The 12,324-nt window shown below is 41.4% G+C and overlaps 1 long non-coding RNA gene across 1 annotated transcript in view; it reads right to left on the minus strand.

Annotated features, from left to right (window-relative positions):
• Window positions 1-10,038, minus strand: part of LOC137640633 (uncharacterized) — a 75,461-nt gene extending 65,423 nt beyond the window's left edge. The window contains exon 1 of the long non-coding RNA XR_011044427.1: window positions 9,880-10,038. This is a non-coding gene — a long non-coding RNA (uncharacterized lncRNA). The remainder of the gene's footprint in view (window positions 1-9,879) is intronic.
• Between the last annotated feature and the right edge of the window lie 2,286 nt (window positions 10,039-12,324).

Below are 12,324 nucleotides of genomic sequence, written 5' to 3' on the forward strand. Positions count from 1 at the left end.
CCCAAACTCCTTGTACAGAGACTTGGGATGAGAATAAAGATCGGATCGTTCTCTCTTTCTCTCTCTCTCTCTCTCTCTCTCTTGTCACTCACAAGAGAATGGTTCACTCACTCTTCGTCAATAAAAGGTTATTTGACTAAAAGAAAAAACTAAAAGGACTAAGAAATTGAAAATTAACATGTTCCTTTAAATTAGTATCTAAAAAACTTCAGTTTGTAAGAAGAATGAACAAAACGTCAAAATCGATTTACTCTTTCTGCAAAGTGAAACCGTGATTCTCTCTTTCTCTATCGTAACAATAGAGCGCAAACTGCGTAGCATAAATAAACCAAACGTTAGTTCATCTTTGAAAAACAGCACGAAGACTATTCAAAGAATAAATTTCTTAAAATATTCATCTCATCAATCTAAACAAAAATAAAAGTTGAAGGGGCTCAACGTTGTTTAACTTCGTTTTCCAAGTCAGGACCGCCTACAAAGAATAGGCAAAGGTCGCTTATAAACAAAAACATAAAATTTATCTCGGTGTTTAGTATAAATGGAAAGCGAATCGAAGAGGCCTAATAAAGGCGGGTGAGATATAAAATATATCGAGGTAAATCTATAAATATCAACAATAATTTATAAAGTGATAAAATAATTACTAAAAGCCTTTAACACACTTCCGTACACTGAGAGAAGGGTCGGCCATTTTTTCTCTATGGAAAAACCAGAGCGAGATTAAAAAAGCAAGGGTAAAAAATTTTCCTCTCTTTTCAAAATCATTTCTTTTGAAGACCGTATTGCTTGAGAATAATCCAACACGGCGAAAGCAATAAAACCAAAACCAAGTACTTCACCAATCAGTAGAAACTTGAGGTCAAGCGCGAGCGGAACCAATGTTGTCTGGACCACCGACAGAGAAGAACTGAACTTATGGAGAAGTATATGCGGTATCTGGCCGATAGTCGGCGCTGGTGGGCAAACCCGGCAGCCTTCATGGCGATCGCTCGCGAGTTTTTGGAATCTGTCGACCGTCGGAGACGTAAGCTATTTATATATTCACCGGCTAAGTTTAATATTTAAAAATCAACAAATACAATTAGATTCATAAACTAATTGAGACAAAACGTACGGCGTAGCAACCCTACCCACACGGGAAGGAAGCTACTCAGACGTAGTAAAAGTAACGTAGTAAAAGGGTGAACGACCTCAAAGAGAGAGAGAGAGAAAGACCGTAGTCAAACTCGATCGCGAACCATGAAATTACACCATGGTGGCCTAACTGCCGAGGGCTCCACGGAGATACACTACACACACAAGCACAAACTCTGAAAAGGAAACTTACCGATTTCTATACTCAAAAATATACATAAACACGAAAATTTTTTTACATATACAGTGATCCCTCGTTTATCGCGGTAGATAGGTTCCAGAACCGACCACGATAGGTGAAAATCCGCGAAGTAGTGACACCATATTTACGTATTTATAAACATGTATATTCACTTTTAAAACCTTCCCTTGTACGTAGTACTGTTAACAAACTACCCTTTAATGTACAGAACACTTAATGCATGTACTACAGTACCCTAAACTAAAACAGGCACAAATATTAAAGGCGATTTTATATCATGCGTTTCCTAAACACGCCAAAAAGCACGATAAAAAATGGCAACCAATGTTTTGTTTACGTTTATCTTTGGTCATAATGAAGAAACAAACGCATTTAGTGTACACATCTGTGTATAGGTTAGTTTTTGCATCGATTATATTGATTATACAGTATGTTGATTTTGTTATTACCAATGTTTTACTTAATTTTTCTTAGGACTTTCAAATGAAATGTTTTTCTTTATGACGCTGCCTGAAACGGCGGCGTCATAAAGTACGCTTCATCTTCGATCGTAATAAACAAACGAAGGCATTTAACGCGCATGATGAAAATGATAAATAATGATATTACAGTAAAAGCTTTTAGAAAATATGTTATTACAAATATTATTTACCGTATCTATATATAATCATACATACGTAGCAAAGCAGGAAAACAATTTACGAGAGAGAGAGAGAGAGAGAGAGAGAGAGAGAGAGAGAGAGAGAGAGAGAGAGAGAGAGAGAGAGTTGTTTTACGTACGTAAATGTAAATTTTAAACAAAAAAATAGCCCCATTTCATATAAAATAGGTTATTACAAATATTTTATTTTATCATATTACAGTAGTCTGTATAATACTGTAAAGTTCAGTACAGTACGTTGTTGTTAGTCGTGGCGATGAAATTCTCACGAAACAAAAACACGGCATTCGATTACAACAGCTGATTCATTCTCTCTCTCTCTCTCTCTCTCTCTCTCTCTCTCTCTCTCTCTCTCTCTCTCTCTCTCTCTCTCTCTCTCTCTCTTCGTGTTATACAATACTTACATATAGATGAAGAAACTAAAATTAGTTTTCTTTGTGTCAATTAAATACGAAATGAAAAAGTTATGCCGAGTTTACATCCATTTCAATTGTTGCTAAAAATACAGCATCCGATTTCATCAACAAACCATTATTTTTTGGGAAACATCATTTTATTCTAGAAAATTGCTACTCTTTAAATAGTTAATTGCATATTAAGAAAGCGTGTACTTTTGTTTTTAAATTTCGGGTGTGTTTTAAAAATCGAGTATTGTTGACTTCTTTTTGTTTTACTTTTGGCTGCGATCAGATCAGCTGACGTCTAGCTGCCGCTCTTGAGAGCGTACGGATACACTAACAAAGTATCGTTTATACCATTTCTTAACTTATTCAAACCGTCTATACAGTTGATATTACATAAGCACCAATGTGTTTTAACCTATCAAATTTTTTTTTTTATTACATTTAAAACAACACACACACACACTCTCTCTCTCTCTCTCTCTCTCTGTGGGCTACTTTTCACTACCTTCCATTCCTTACCTCTCTCTATCTCTCTAACAAATGATATCTTTGTTGCTCCTCAAAGTTTCATTCATATTGAAAATCAATCATGATTCAATTTTCCTAACTTTCTCCAATCTCGCACCATCGGTCACATCGCGGTATTTTCGAAATTTCCGGAAAATCCGCGATATATGTAAATACATGCGTTACGAAAAAAATCCGTGCTCCTCAAAGTTTCATTTATATTGAAAATCGATCTTGATTCAATTTTCCTAACTTTCTCCAATCTCGCACCATCGGTCACATCGCGGTATTTTCGAAATTTCCGGAAAATCCGCGAAGTGGTGAATCCGCGATAGTCGAACCGCGAAGTAGCGAGGGATCACTGTATATTGTAAAAGAAAAGTAAGTGATTAAGTAAAGACAAAACAAACAATGGCTGCCAAGCGAGGACAAAGACAGAGACGTCTGTCCATTGTCCGAGCCAAAAGTGAAGTGAAGCAGTTCACCGGTGTGTGAGGTGGGGAGGGGTAGCTAGCTACCACTCCCCTACCCCCCTGCTAACTAGCGCGGGGGTAATACACCCTTGTTAAATTCTAATGGCTTGCCATTTCAGCTACGCCGAAAGGTAAACCCAAAGTAAATAGCGTGGTTTGTATTTCGGTTACGGAACAAATGAATTTTTTCACTCATGATAAGAAAGGAAAAAAGACAAAAAACAAACACAATTGCCAAATCCCAACACAGTGTATTTCACCAAAAACGAAGTCCAAAAAGGCGATGAAGGGAAAGCGATTCGAAAGACCCTAAATGGTGGACAAACGATGTTGTCGATCCGGCCGGCAGAGATAATCTGAGGAACAGAAAACGGGAATGATTCCAAGTACCACCCTGTAAGGGTTGTTAACCATCTAACCACACAACCACCACAAGGCGGTTGCCGCGATTTTCGATTAAATTCTGCCGGCGTCGGAGACTCAGCTATATATATATAACTGCCAGGTAAGTACTATTCATAAAAAGGAGGGATCACCCAGATTGTAGATCTTCCTTATGCATCCTAAGACCTGCATTAATGAATAGTCTGACTCTCTTTGCTCTGTGGCTGCGGCATTAGAGCTAGCAGCCACTGGAGCATTCTGTCACAATGGTCCGAGACTTCGTCTTGCGACTCATCCAGACACAAACTAACACCAATAGCAGCCTGGGCTGGATCAGGTTTGTCAACAGGACCCCTTGAAGGGGCCTGAGACCTAGAGGGTAGGTTCTGCACTGCCAGTAACACGGAGGCCAAAACTGAACCAAGAATGCCTTGACATCTTTCGAGGTCCAGTTCTTCAGAAGGGTCTTCAAAATCCTTCCTCTCCCAGGACTTGGCCAAGGAGGAGGTATGGAGAGATGGACTCTCCTTCCGAGGAATTTACAAGGGCCTGGTTCGGTTGCCACAAACTCGAACGGGGACAGCTGGTAATTGTCTGTGAATGAGATCTATCGAGCCCCTGCTGGTCCTAGGGTGATGTTGCCTGTGACCTCTGCACCTCTTGGTTAGTTTGACTGTGATAATACTGTACCCAACTTTCCCAAATGGGATCTTGGCCAGGATGGGAGGCCTTAGAGTCTAGGTATTTCTGATACCTAGACGACTGCCCAGCAGGAGTACGAGGCACAACTGGAGGAGAAGTATAGTATGCCTCAAAGCAGTACTCATATGCCTGGGATCCATAGGTGGATTGAAACTTTTGGGTGAATCCAACACCACAGGAGGGATAGGGATTGGCCTAGCCAAGTCCAGAGATGGTGGAGCCGAAACAGGCCCGCTAACTGCTTGTTTCACTGCCTCAGCGAGCTATTCAAACCATGGCGCGTCCCTCGCAACCAAAGGGATGACTGCAGGTAACCGAACAGAAGGGGTTTGCCAACGCACTATTAACAAGCATGAGCAAACCAAAGTACTGTACTACCCCATGCAGAAAAGCGAGCAGACCTTTGTCAGCAGGAGGAGCTCGCCCGCTCACCTTGCCAGAGTGTGGTTGGTGAGTGTGCGCCAACACACAAGACTCTCCTGCCTAACTATGGCCTGTTCATAATAGAGCCAACGCATCGTGGACTTTGGTCCCTGCAGGAGGAGGTATGCGCTCGGATGGAAACGAGCAAGGCCAAGAGAGTTTGTCTGCGAATGCAAGCTGCCATCGCTCACAAACGTCAGAACAAGCTGGCTCTATCCAGTAGGGAGTAAAGGCCTGAGGCAAGACCCAAAAGATCATGTATCAGACTCATCTAGATTCGTTGCTCCCTAAGAGCACAGTGGTGAGAGGCGGAGACTGTAAGCGGTTATAATAATAATAATAATAGTATTCATCACTTCTCATATAAAGTTTGTTACTGTATTTCCTTTGTTGTACTGTATTCCCTGTATTCCCTCCCTGGCTCTCAGCCTGTGAAGAAGGTACAGTATAAGCAAAAGAAAATTTCTCGAGGACCTAAGGAACAGCTCAGGAATTCTTCCTATCAAGGGCGCCTTTGCTGTTGGTTGGGACTGACCGAATTAATGATTAAAATATACCTTAGGTAAATATTTACTAAAGCACAATATTCATAATGAAGAAAATAAAAGTTTTCCGGATATATTTATAGTTACTGTACTTTGAAATATTCTGATGCAAATAATTGGGAGATACTCATGTTTTTCAAATTTTATAGGTTTTATTACTCAAAAGGGTTGACTGAATAATCACTTTTTAAAATGGAAACAGACACAAGGACACCAACTAATCTAACCTAAGAGCCGTATCCTTACCTGCAGGCTACTCCCAACCCTATAACCAACACCACTTAAACTGAGCATCCTTACCTTGTACTAAGAGCAAGTATAAACCCTGTGTTTGCTTCCTAACCAGCTTTACTACTGGCAAGGTAACAAGACTGTAAATCATATTTTGTAAATCATAAAACCAGCTTCATCATAATGTATTTCAGACAAAGATAAATCACATTTTCCCCATAACAAAAATCAATTTGACAAGTAATGAGAAAGTTTACGTCTGTCCCAACCAACTACAGTGGAACCTCTACATACAAACGTATCTACATCCGAATTTTCCACCATCCGAAGTAAAATTCGAGCAAATTTTTTACTCTACATCCGAATTTTATTTCGACAAACGAAGTAAGCAATTTTCGCCGTACCGGTTGTGTCCGAATTTTTCGACACGCGAAGTACAATTCGAACACGTTCCTACTCTACACCAGAATTTTTTTTCGACACCCGAAGTAAACAATACCCGTACGCGTAGTTGGTACACATAGTGCCGGATGTGTTTTTTTATTTCCGCCGATAGAAGGCAGCACTTCGACCTCGGAGGGACCTTCAATTAGCGTGGCTTGGGTCAGTCCTCTGTTCTCGTCGGCTTCTTGCGGTTGTGCCCTGTGCGTTCTGCTATTACTGTACTGTTTTAATCGTGATTTTTTTACGTGCATCCTTTTACGGTAATTTACGTAAAGTATGGGTCCTAAAAGGCTTAGTTTTGCAAGTGGTAGCGGTAGTGGTGAGAAAAGGAAGAAGGAAATGCTTTCTTTAGACGTAAAGCAAGAAATTATTAAAAAACATGAGCGTGGCGTCCGCATGAGTGAACTTGCTAAACAATATGGCCGTAATATGTCGACGATCTCGACAATCCTGAAACAGAAGGAAGCCATTAAAGCAGTGAAACCTTCTAAGGGGATCACCATTATTTCAAAACGCCGTAGCCCTATCATAGAAGAGATGTAACGACTTCTGCTAATCTGGATCAAGGACAGAGAGATTGTTGGCGACACCATCATCTGCGAGAAGGCGCACGCCATCTTCACGGACTTGAAGGAGGAGAGCTCTGGGGGTGATGCTGGGGAGAGTTCAACCGAACCTTCCTCAGACGATTTCAAGGCATCTCGTGGCTGGTTTGAGAAATTTAAGAAACGGTCCGGGATTCATTCAGTTGTTCGCCATGGAGAGGCTGCTAGTGCGGACACAAAGGCTGCAGCTGACTTTGTCAAGAACTTTGAAAGGATCGTACTGGAAGAAGGCTACGTAGAGCAGCAAGTGTTTAATTGTGATGAAACCGGGCTGTTTTGGAAGAAGATGCCCAGTCGAACCTACATCACCGCCGAAGAGAAGAAATTGCCTGGTCATAATCCAATGAAGGATCGGTTGACTCTTGCCCTATGTGCCAACGCTAGCGGGAACTTTAAAGTCAAGCCCTTACTGGTTTACCATTCTGAGAACCCTAGGGCCTTCAAGGCACACAACGTGGATAAGGACCAGCTTCATGTTTTCTGGCGATCCAACTTAAGGCCTGGGTCACTAGGCAGTTCTTTGTGCAATGGGTTAACCAAGTTTTTGGCCTTTCTGTGAAGAAGTATCTTCATGAGCAGAAATTGCCTTTAAAGTGCCTGCTATGCCTTGACAATGCACCCGCTCACCCCCCCAGACTTGAAGATGATATCTTCGATGAATTTAAGTTCATAAAGGTGCTGTATCTTCTACAGAATACCACCTCTATCCTCCAGCCCATGGACCAGCAAGTCATCTTGAATTTCAAGGAGCTCTACACCAAGCACCTATTCAAGCAGTGCTTTAATGTCACGCAAAGCACAAACTTAACTTTGCGTGAATTTTGGAAAAGCCACTTCAACATCGTGCACTTCTTGAAAATCATAGATCAGGCTTGGGTGGGATTAACTCGACGGACCCTCAATTCTGCCTGGAAGAAGCTGTGGCCTGATGCAGTTTCTCCCCGAGATTTCGAAGGTTTTGACCCCGAACCTGATCCCGTGGTGGGTGCAGCGGAAGACGTAGAGGAAATCGTCTCCCTTGGCAAGTCCATGGGTCTGGAGGTCGACGCAGATGACATCACGGAACTCGTCGCCAAACATCACAACGAACTTACCACAGAGGAGCTCAAGGAACTCCATGCTATGTCAGAGCACATGAGTGATGACGAGGAAGGGATCGAGGTGGTACAACATGTGTTAGGTTCGGCGCACATAAAAGAGGTGTTAGGAAAATATCAAGACGTGGTCGACTTCATCGACAAATACCACCCAAAAAAATTGTAGGTTTGTCGTGTAGTTGCGCAGTTCGATGATGTTTGCCTAACTCACTTTCGAAACATTCTGAAAAGCCGTACCAAGCAACTATCTATCGATAGTTTCATTAAAAAACTACAAAGCGAACTCGCGATGAAGAGGATGGAAGTGGTTCAAAGTAAACGGCAAAGAGTGAAGCGAAAGAAATTCAATCAATTTTAAGTGGAGAGTGAAAGTTATTAAAATTAATCATCAAAAAGAAAAAAAGAAAATGTAAAAAAAATAAATAAGCTAAGTTATGTTAAAGTTCACTTAGTGTAAGTTAGAATAAGTTGCGGTAGTGTACGGTTATCGTAGTTAACCTCTCTACATCCTCGCCGCCTGTCCGTCTCCTCTCTGCGTAGCAAGACCAACAACACCTGCGCTGGAGTTTCTAAGGTAAAATGAAGCTAAAAACCCGTTTCTTATTTATCATTTTTTGATAATTATTCTTTTTTACATGTCTATTATCTAATTTAGTGTGCATTATTCTCATGGGTAATTATGTGTAGTAATTTATTAAGGAGTTATCATAGGTTTTTGGGCTCAACCACAGATTAATCCTATTTCAATGTATTCTTGTGGGAAAATTTGTTTCGACATCCGAACATTTTCTACATCCGAAGTCTGTTGTAGAACGGATTAAATTCGTATGTAGAGCTACCACTGTACATACAACCCCTCTTTCATAAACAGCCTCTTGTGTAGGGTGCCCATGTGCAAGAGACAGTCATGCCAAATATCTATGGCAATTTTAATCATAAATTATCTTCTGTATTGGGTTGCTTTCCTTTATGAAGCTTTTGGGCTTATAGCATTCCTAAAATAAAAGGCGGCTTCCTTTCACAAACCTGCAGCCTTAATCAACCAACATCAGACTCAAAAGCAACATATTTGACAAGGGTAACCAAAGATTGCAATGCAGTGCAATAATGAAGCATCATACACGAAAATGCAAGATTTCAAATCATGCTTTCCCAACTAGGGTTATAGCTCAACTAGTAATAGTAATATTACCATAATTAAGTAGTACGGAAAGTAAAGGGATATGCACAAAGCTAAACTGACCTAAATCTTCATGTCTTTACTGGAGCCTTTGTATATCTGTGGCCAGTTCCTCAAGTGTTTATTAAAAATGGACATTAACTAACCTATACTTTCCCCTCTAACCTAACCTACAAGCCGTGTCCTTAAACCTAGCGCAATGCTGTTACATTCCATTAAGGAGAGCTTAAGTATATATTTCTTTTACACAACAGCAGATTGGGGGTGAATGTATGACAGCGGCTACCTGCATGTATGATTACAGTTAACTTAGAATACAGTAGTGTACGGGGGGTTGCAGGGGGGGCGTTAGCCCCCCCCAACAGGTAGATAGGTAAGGACACGGCTTTTAGGTTAGGTTAGGGGGGAAAGTTGTGCTTAGTTGATGTGCATTTTTAATCCACAATGGAGAAACTGGCCGCTTATATACAAAGGCTCCGCAGATTGTATTTAGGAAAAGTTACATGGGAGAAAGTCGATTCGAAAGAAAAAGATTTTGTAAATAAAACTATTTAGAATTACAAAAAAGGGAAGTTCAGTCCCATATAATAAGAGGTAGAGATGTGGCCTAACATAAAATGCCCCGACCTAGCCATATTTTATCTCTACTATAAATACTATAGTTGGTAAGTTGATATGCCAGCATAATGTACAGGCAAAGCCTTGGCTGAAATTGGTAAAAAAAAAAAAAAAAAAAAAAAAAAAAAAAAAATACCGTCATGGAAAGAAATACAGGCTAATTAAACCCAATATTCTATTTTATGCATAGTCTACTAAAGTGCAGTATTATGTCTAGAGAATCGTAACAAAAACTAATTAATCAAATAAATCTTAAATAGCTTCCTTACGAGTTTTTCTTGCCGCACCAGACATCTCGGACGAAAGTAATTCTGACCACAATATAATAAAAATACTAGCCCAGCACGGCTAGCAAGAAAGAAACCGGAGTAGATTCAGAGCCAATTGTAGCGTCTTCTATTAGGCTCGTCCACAATCAAGTTTTAACATACGTTTAAAACAAGGTTGTTTACTTTTGCGGAAAAAGAGCTAACTCTAAAATATATTGAATGAATTATGGTATTTTCATGACGTAAATATTAATAGTTGCAAAAATAAGCGTCAAAATTAATAACTTAATTGTATTAAATTCTACTGTTCAGAGTAGAACAAAGTTTAAATCAATAGAACGCGCTGTTTACCAAAGATATGAGAAAAAGAAGACCAGGGAGATGAGATGATAATAAGCTATGGGAAAACATAAACAAATTAAGAAATAGCAACGAAATAAAAAGCGAGGCAATACAATTATTTGGAGGTAGAGGAAATAAACTATCAGATGAAGGAACTAAAGAAGAATTAGTAAATTTTTTGAAAAGAACCCTTTCTCCAAACTAAACTTTTTCAGCAGCCAAGTGAATTGGGATCTCCTAAATGCCCAACTACAGTGCACTGACTGGGAGTCAGAACTCCATGTTGGCAACCCTGAGGTGATGCTGAATGACTTTCTAAAAACCATACTCAGTGCCTGTGAAGGTAATGTGCCAACAAGAAAACTGCCAGCCACCAGAAGTAGTCACATACCAAGGGACAGAAAAGTGCTTATGAGGCGACGGGCGAACTTAAATAGACAAATGCAAACAACAAAGAGTGACACCCGGAAATACTCTCTGCAAGCTAAGATCTCACATATAGAAAATGAACTCAAGGATTCACACGAGAAGCAACGTGACTGGGAAGAAACGCAGGCAGTGTGCAACATCAAGGCCAACCCTAAATTTTTCTTTAAGTACTGCAAGAAATTCTCGAAAACGCAAGTCAAGGTTGGACCACTTCAGGCAGGAAATGGGATGATGTCAAACACCCCTGAGGAAACATGCCAGATTCTCTCCCAGCAGTATACCAGAGTCTTCTCGCATCCTACACCTGCCAAGATCGTTCTCGAACCTGCTGAGTTCTTTAAGGTGCACACCCAACATCACTTGACTCTTGTGAACATCCCTTTCACCATAACTGATGTACAGGAAGCGATCAGTGAACTAAAAATCAACTCTGCTGCTGGACCAGATGGTGTGCCATCCATCCTTTTACTAAGATGCAAGGAAGCTCTGGCACTCCCTCTCTACAAATTCTGGCGCTGCTCCCTGGACACTGGCATTATACCATCAATATTAAAAGAGGCCATCATCTCCCCAATCCACAAAGGGGGAGATAGAAGCCAGGCCAAAAACTACAGGCCAGTGGCCCTCACCTCCCACCTTATCAAAGTATTTGAGAAAATATTAAGAAACAAGATCATTATCCACCTTGAAGAAAACAGCTTGATGAGTAACTCTCAGCATGGCTTTCGTAAAGGAAGGTCTTGTCTCTCCAACCTCTTGGCCCACTATGAGTGGCTGCTCCAGGGCCTTGCTGAAGGCAAAAATGTAGACGTGGTCTACTTAGACTTTGCTAAGGCCTTCGACCGAGTGGACCACGGCATCCTTCTCCACAAGGTGAGGGCCATGGGGATAGCAGGGAAGCTGGGTGTGTGGCTGCACAGCTTCCTTACCAACAGGACTCAGGCAGTAGCTGTTGACGGCCACAAGTCACAGCCTGAGAAAGTCAGCAGTGGAGTCCCCCAAGGCTCTGTTCTTGGCCCCCTACTCTTCCTGGTCCTGATGGCCGACATTGAAAAGACAGTCACGGGCTCCTTCCTGTCCTCCTTTGCTGACGACACTACCCTAAGCCACAGGATCAGTACGTCTGATGATGTTGTCCAGCTGCAGGCAAACATCCAGAGGGTCTTCCACTGGGCTGACACAAACAACATGCAATTCAATGAGGATAAATTTGAAATAATGAGACTGGGGCCCAATACTGAACTCATCCACTCCACCGAGTTACTTACAAAAACACAGCACCCAATCCCACCAAGCAATGCAGTCAAGTGCCTTGGCGTCCTCATGGACAATGATGCCACCTTCCAGCAGCACATCAAGGACACCGCCACTAGGGCCAGGCGCATGGTTGGCTGGGTTCTGCGTACCTTCCATTCAAGGGAGCTAGAGGTCATGCTGACACTGTGGAAGACCCTCATACAGCCAATCCTTGACTACTGCAGCCAGCTGTGGTCTCCCCATAAACAGGGGGACATACAGGAGCTAGAGTCAGTCCAGAGGAGTTTCACAAGATCAATTAAAGGAATGAGGGAGCTCAACTATTGGCAGCGCCTGCAAAAGCTGGGACTCTACTCTCAACAGAGAAGAAGAGAGAGATATAGAATAATATATACCTGGAAAATCTTGGAGAGGCAG

The sequence above is a fragment of the Palaemon carinicauda genome, chromosome 5, assembly GCF_036898095.1.
Source record: "Palaemon carinicauda isolate YSFRI2023 chromosome 5, ASM3689809v2, whole genome shotgun sequence".
Taxonomy (NCBI): Eukaryota; Metazoa; Arthropoda; class Malacostraca; order Decapoda; family Palaemonidae; genus Palaemon; species Palaemon carinicauda.